At 49.6% G+C, this 6703-nt stretch overlaps 1 pseudogene; it reads left to right on the top strand.

Moving 5' to 3' along the window:
* Nucleotides 1-221: 221 nt before the first annotated feature.
* Nucleotides 222-4635, top strand: LOC144333284 (keratin, type II cytoskeletal 8 pseudogene; annotated as a pseudogene).
* Nucleotides 4636-6703: the final 2068 nt, after the last annotated feature.

Below are 6703 nucleotides of genomic sequence, written 5' to 3'. Positions count from 1 at the left end.
GTAATTGGCCCCACTTCCTCCTACAAGGTGTTCTGAGTCACTCTTTATCTGCCACCTAGGAATAGTCAGTTCACCAGTAGTTAAGGACAAGTCCTGTAGAGACTGAGTTGCTCTGGTGGAAACACTGGGCATGTGGATCTAAATGGCACGTGAGTCCTTCCAGCTCTACTCCCAGGAGTCCCTCACTGGCATAAGGCCTATCATTAAGGTCATTTAGGACCATGTCTTCTAAGCAGCACCCACAGAGTGTCATCACTGTGGTACCCTACTTCCGGCCCAGCTCTGACCTCCTACTGTCCTCTTGGTCAGAACCAAGAATTTCCTCCTCTGCTTCAGGAACCCCAAACCAGGTGCCTCAGAGGGTCCTACTCCCCCTCCTAATTTTCCACCTTGCTCTGCCTCTAACCCTTTTTCTGGCTCACATGCTCCCCACTCTCCTGCTATGGTTATCCCTCCGGAATCTCTGAGCTCCTTCCACTGGGCCAGAACCCTCTCTCAGACTGTCAAGCTCTTGAAATCTCACCTCCTCCAAGAAGCCTTTTTTTTGATTGATTGGAAGGGACCTAATACTCTTTCTGACTTCAGCCTTTCCAGCCTCTTCCCCTCAGCAACAGTGGCTGCATAACAACTTGGTTAAGGGCTGGGCTCTGGGTCTAAGATGTGTAAGATGGATATGGATGGAATTTTAAAGACAAGCAGACAAGCTAATCAAAGAGATCCAGAAAGAGTAACAACATTGCTGTTGTATATAAGCCAGTGGCATTGAGAGCTGAGAGGAAGGGTTATTATGTTTCTGCAGGGGGAGAACAAGGGGAATAAGCCTAGTGAAACCAGAAAGACTTCATGGAGGAGGTGGACTTCGTAGAAGGGTGATGGCTTTCCCACATTTGCAAGTGTACTCTTCTGGTTAGGTTATGTTTGGGTTCATATTCTAAGATTCATGTATCTTCATTATAATAGTATCTCTATGTTGCTTCTTGTCTGCCCATCTCCCTTATGTTCCTCTGGGGCAGTGCTGGTTGTATCAGACTCCCTTAGATGGGACAGCCCCTGAGGCCAGGCTCCTTGTATGTCTATATCTCTCTGTAGATTACCTAGAACAGTGCCTATTCAGATAACTGGTTATTCCTGAAGGCTCTTTAAAGCAAATACTCTAGGCCCAGACCAAGAACTGGAGCGCCTAGACTGAGGTTTTAGCCTGGGTAGCATTTGGCCTTATTGGTGAGTGCATCACCATCAAATTCACCATAGATGCTCCTGTCACTCACCCCACCTGGGCAGGTGGGCCCCATCTTTTAAGAGAACATCTCCAGACAATGCTGCTCACACTTTGCCTCTCTTTGGCTCTTCTTATCTCCCTTCTGAGAAGGGAGGCAGGAGATAGGAGTCCTAGTCTATGACTGCTGGTTGTATGACCTTGGGGAAGTAATTTCAGCTCTCTGGGACTTGGTTTCATCATATTAAAATGCAGGGATTCTATAGATTTGATGCTTATTATAAGATAAGAAAATGAATATTAAAAGAATAAGATAACATTTTAGGAATTGGACTAGAAGAGGATTCCTAAAGCCTCCTTCAACTCCACAGTTCTGATTCTAAACAAAATTGTCCTGTGAATCTGTTTCACTCTCCAGCTCCAGCCCTGTGTGCTTCTCCCTAATCTGTTTCTGTCTGATGGGCTCAGTCTTTGTGTGCACAGCATCCGTGTGAGGCCTGCATTTCTGCAGTTCAGCCCAGGAGATGAAGGGGAGGGGAGCTTAGGCTCTCAGCAATGTAAATCTTCCTAGGTCCCTCCAAGCTTTAGAGGAGCCCGTGAAAGGTGAGAAGGCAAAGAAGAGGAAGGCAAGATGGCTGAGGCCCAGGATATCCCCAGTAAACATCAAGGCCCCAGAAACCAAGGTCATTGCACCTCCCTGTCTCCAAGGGGCCCCTACAAAGAGGCTAATGATGACATAGGTTCTTAAAACATCCAGGATGGAGACCCAGCCTGGGCATCTGAATGCCTGGATCTTGCTGCCCCCCGCCCTGGCACCCCCAACTCCCTTGCCCATCAGTCTCAGCTCCTGAGGTGTGCAGAGGGGGTGGGTATGCACCAGCCCAGCCTTCCCTCCCTCTTCTGAGGACCTTACCCCAGGGGAGAAGTGGGTGACTAAAACAAACGAGGGGAGCAGAACCCCTCTACAGATAACAGTGGAGGGGGGAGAGGGTGAGCAGAGAGAAGAGAGGAATTGACAGAGGAGGGGCTGCTAGCTGTCAAGAGGGAGACCCAAATTCTCATGTCTTTCCCATTTCACAGGCTCTTTGCTAGAAGGACTTAATTAAGGAGCCCAAATATAGTTTCTTTTGAACAGTGAATAGGGTTGGGAGCACAGATGAGGAATGTGATGCTCTGGGGTGGGGAGAGAAGGGACCAGTGCTGAGATGCTGGAGGGCCCAGGGTGAAGGGGATAGAGAGGACAGGGGTGAACTGGTGACTCCTTTTCCCTGCCATAAGCTCTGCTGCTTTCCTTGATGGAAGGGGGGCCATTTCTGCCTCTCCCATCCTCAGTCCTGATCTCCCTTCAACTCCCTGGATCCTGCCTTCACCTCCTTTACTGTCCCCTGAGAACAGCTCTCACTGTCCAGTTCTCCCAGCACTCACCAGAAGCTTTAAGTCTTGGTTCACCTTCTGCCTCCACCAAGCCCCCTTTTTGCCTCCTCCCTTTCGTCCCCAACTCCTTCTCCTCCCAGACCCTGCTGGCGCCCAGCATAGCACTACAGATGTAGGAGCAGATCAAGAAGGGCGGGGGTGGTAGCTGTTGCTTTTCTGGGATATTCTTAGCCTGTCTGGGGGCTGGAGCTGGAATCAGCGTTTCCATCTCAACCAGGCAGGTGGCTGCCAGAAACTGCCACTGTGACTGGGTCTTCATCTAGTTCCACATCCCTTACCCTGTCCCTTCCTCCTCTGTCTTGATTTCACCTATGAACACAGACCCTCTGAGAGTCCAGCCTTCCCACCCTTGTGCCCTGGGTGGAAGGTTTCCTCTGCCTATCAGGCGTAGTGCCAGGAAGGTGTGCAAACCTCACTGGAGGCTCTGGGGAGAAAGAAGAGCCTTGGAGAACTCTAGCTCAGATGCTCCCTAGAGCTGCACACAGCCCTCTTCTCTCTGCCCCAAGGCCCTCTTCTTTCATCTGCCCCCAACAACCCCTGCATGATACTCAGTCCCCAGACTCTAGCCACCACCATGAAGGCCTTTCTTATCTTGATTTATAGGAGTCACTCAGGGGCCCTAGAGTTTCAGAAGCTGCCTCCTGAAAGCAGCTGAACCCTGGGGTCCAGGCCTCCTTTGGGCCAGAACAAGGGGCTTACTCACTCAGATCCCTCCCCCTACCTTTTTATTTGAGACAAATTCTCACTCTTTTGCCCAGGCTAGAGTGCAGTGGTGTGATCTTCACTCATTCCTGGGCTCAAGGGATCCTCCCACCTCAGCATCCCAAGTAGTTGGGACCACAGGCATGCATCACCAGGCCTGGCTAATTTTTGTACTTTTTGTAGAGACGGAGTTTCACCATGCTGCCCAGGCTGGTCTCTAATTCTTGGGCTCAAGCAATCTGCCCACCTCAGCCTCAAAGTGCTAGGATTACAGGCATGAGCCACCACGCCCGGCCCTCTCAAATGTCTTTATCAGCAGAGTCAGAGGCAAAGAAGAAGTCTCACTCATTCACAAATCACACACAAAAAAGTTTGTCACCTTAAGAGGGATAGACAGTGGAAGGTCTCCTATGTGGGTTCTGAGGTCATTCGGTCTATGTTCAAATCCAGCCCCTCCACTTATGACCTGGGGCCCTTGGGGCAAGTTTCTTAATTCTTCTGAGGTCTATAAAAGTGGACCATCCAAGGCGCAGTAGGAGATCACCAACCGCAGCCGGGCTGAGGCTGAGAGCATGTACCAGATCAAGTATGAGGAGCTGCAGACGCTGCAGGAGATGACCTGCGTTGTACAAAGACTGAGATCTCCGAGATGAACCGGAACATCAGCCAACTCCAGGCTGAGATTGAGGGCCTCAAAGGACAGAGGGCTTCCCTGGAGGCTGCCATTGCAGATGCCGAGCAGTGTGGGGAGCTAGCCATTAAGGATGCCAACACCAAGCTGCCTGAGCTGGAGGCCGCCCTGCAGCGGGCCAAGCAGGACATAGCGCACAGCTGGATGAGTACCAGGAGCTGATGAATGTCAGGCTGGCCCTGGACACCGAGATCACCACCTACAGGAAGCTGCTGGAGGGCGAGGAGAGCCGGCTGGAGTCTGGGATGCAGAAATGAGTATCCATACGAAGACCACCAGTGGCTATGCAGGTGGTCTGAGCTTGGCCTATGGGGACCTTACAAGCCCTTGGCCTCAGCTACGGCCTGGGCTCCAGCTCCTTCAGCCACACTAGCTCCACCAGGGCCGTGGTTGTGAAGAAGATCAAGACCCACAATGGGAAGCTAGTGTCTGAGTCCTCTGACATCCTGCCCAAGTGAACAGCTGCGGCAGCCCCTCCCAGCTTGCCCCTCCTGCGGCTGCCCCAGAGCCCAGGAGGGAGGCCACTGTGCAGGGGAACACAGGGAATGGGAGACCCACCTGAGGCTCAGCCCTAGCCCTCAGCCCACCCGCAGGGGAGTTTACTGCCTGGGGCACCCTCTTTGCCCATATCTCCAGTTACAAAATAATTCAGTCTTTTTTTTTTTTTTCCCCAAAATAAAACTTCAGCTAGCTCTACCAACTGTTAAAAAAAAAAAAAAAAAAAAAAAAAAAAAAGTGGACCATCATCATAAGGTTGTAAGATTTTAATCATGTGATGCTCAACAATGCTTGTATATCACATGTGCATGGTGTTCATAAATGTTAATTGTTAACAAATTATACTGTCATCATTATTTTTACAGAGCAGGAAAGCTTCGTTTGACCTGTGCCATTAGCATTTTTTTTCTCATTAGAACATTTATCATTAAAGGGCCAGGGTGGTACTATCATTTCTTTTTGTTTGGCTTCTGAAGCCTGAATTTGTGTCTGTGCTTTGCTCTCAGATACTGTGCTCATACCCACGGCTACTCAGACCGTTTCTGGGGGTGGTTTGATTTGCTTCCTAGGGTCATGAAGACCTGACAGCATATGAGGCACTGGTCCCCTTTTCTGGTCTTGCTGCAGGCCACATTACTTTTCTGAAGCTCTGAGTGTCTATTCTAGGCCAGGTTCCACGCTGGCCCCAAGTCCTGACTGTGCTTTCTGGGAGCTGTACTCTGGCTACTCATACCGCACTCCATGGTCTCTCCAAAGCTCCAGAGGCTCTACAGTCAGTTCTGCTTTTCAAGGGCTTTGAGGAAAATGTTCAATAAGATTATTAAACCACATGAGCAGATACTACTTGAGAAACTGTAGCCTACATGGTACTGGGCTAGGTGGTGGGAACACAAAAAGGTGTGAGGTAGGGCTCCAGCCTTCAAAGAATGTACAACATAGGTGGCAGAGATATGAAAAATAGTGAGAAATAGCAGTGAAATGATGTGTCCTATGGCCAGTTACAGATAATGGGATTTAATGACTTGGCTAATCCAATCCTGCCCACCCCCTCCACCTTCCACCATCACAGCTAATCCTTCTCCAGCTTGTCCTAAATTCATATGCACACAGAGTTAGAATTCTTTTTTATTTTATTTATTTTATTTATTTATTTTTTTTGTGACATAGTTTCTTTCTTGTTGGCCAGGTTGGAATACCATGGTGCGATCTCGGCTCACCGCAACCTCTGCCTCCCAGGTTCAAGCAATTCTCCTGCCTTGGCCTCCTGAGTAGCTGGGATTACAGGCATGTCCCACAACACCCGGCTAACTTTCTGTATGTTTAGTAGAGATGGGGTTTCACCATGTTAGCCAGGATGGTCTCGATCTCCCTACCTCAGGTGATCCGCCTGCCTTGGCCTCCCAAAGTGTTGGGATTACAGGCATGAACCACTGCGCCCAGCCAGAATCCATTTTTAACTGTGTTTGCTCTAGTGAATGGCCTTCCTTGTCCAACCCCAGGCTGTGATGATAAGCACTGGTCCCAAGGTAGAACCAGGCCACAGCAATCCCCTGCTCACAGTGACAATGGGTCCTACCCCCTGTGCATGATGAGGCTTAATGAGTAACTCCTGTGTGAAGAGCATGGTAGGTCTGCCTACTGCTCCAGTGTCTTAGACAGGGGCCTTTTGTTGACTTCCTATTTGTCCAGAATTGGGGGCAAGTGGGGGATGGGCTTCAAAGCAGGTTCATTAATTTACACTTGCCTCTGTCTGGTTCCTAAAGACAATTCTTTATGTTGACCTCCTTTGAGTAAAAAGGCATTCCTAATTTATAAGCTAGAGCCCCACATATACTTGCTTTTGATTTTGAGTAGGGAGCAGAGGCAAGTAAGGTCGTCCACTAGATTAATGGGTCCTAAACTACTCTGCCTAGCAGAACCACCTAGGGGAATTTTGTAAACATATAATTTCTGGGCTCTACCTCAGACCTATGGAATCATAATTTCTTTTTCTTTTTCTTTTTTCTTTTTTTTTGAGGTGGAGTTTCACTCTTGTTCCCCAGGCTGGAGTGCAATGGCACGATCTCGGCTCACCACAACCTCTGTCTCCTGGGTTCAAGCGATTCTCCTGCCTCAGCCTCCCGAGTAGCTGGGATTACTGGCGCAGGCCACCATGCCTAGCT

This window comes from Macaca mulatta, chromosome 12, assembly GCF_049350105.2.
Source record: "Macaca mulatta isolate MMU2019108-1 chromosome 12, T2T-MMU8v2.0, whole genome shotgun sequence".
Lineage (NCBI taxonomy): Eukaryota > Metazoa > Chordata > Mammalia > Primates > Cercopithecidae > Macaca > Macaca mulatta.
Note: the sequence above shows the minus strand (reverse complement) of the source record. Positions and strands in the feature narration are given on the sequence as shown.